Genomic DNA, 492 nt, shown 5'->3' on the forward strand with positions numbered 1-492 from the left:
TATGAAAGTGTCAAGCATTTGTTGTACCAAGTGTTATACAACATAAATCAAGATTAGTCATTTAACAAGCAAAGTATTAAAGAGTGAACACAAAACTTAAGGAAAGTTAACTAAGTAAAGGAAAGAAATTGAAAGGCATAAGCTTGATATTAATGAAAGCAAAACTTAAGCATTACAAAAATACAAAGAGAGAAAGCAAGAGTATGATCTTGATCTGAAAACCAAGATGTTTAAATGCATGGCAAATGCCTCCTTTTATAGGCTAAAATTGGGAACTATTGATTTGATGACTAATTGATGAGTGGGTGACCAACTCTTGACTTGGTAATAATCCTTATCTTCTATTATCTGTCCAAAACATCATTAATAATGTCAGAATTGGAACCACTTAAACATGAAAGTTATAGGAAATTGTCTCAGCTTCTCAAAAAAAAAAATAGAGGTCATTTAAACTTCTACAACTACAGATATGGGTCAAACACTGAACAGTGC

Source organism: Populus euphratica, unplaced genomic scaffold, assembly GCF_000495115.2.
Source record: "Populus euphratica unplaced genomic scaffold, PopEup_1.0 scaffold140.1, whole genome shotgun sequence".
Lineage (NCBI taxonomy): Eukaryota > Viridiplantae > Streptophyta > Magnoliopsida > Malpighiales > Salicaceae > Populus > Populus euphratica.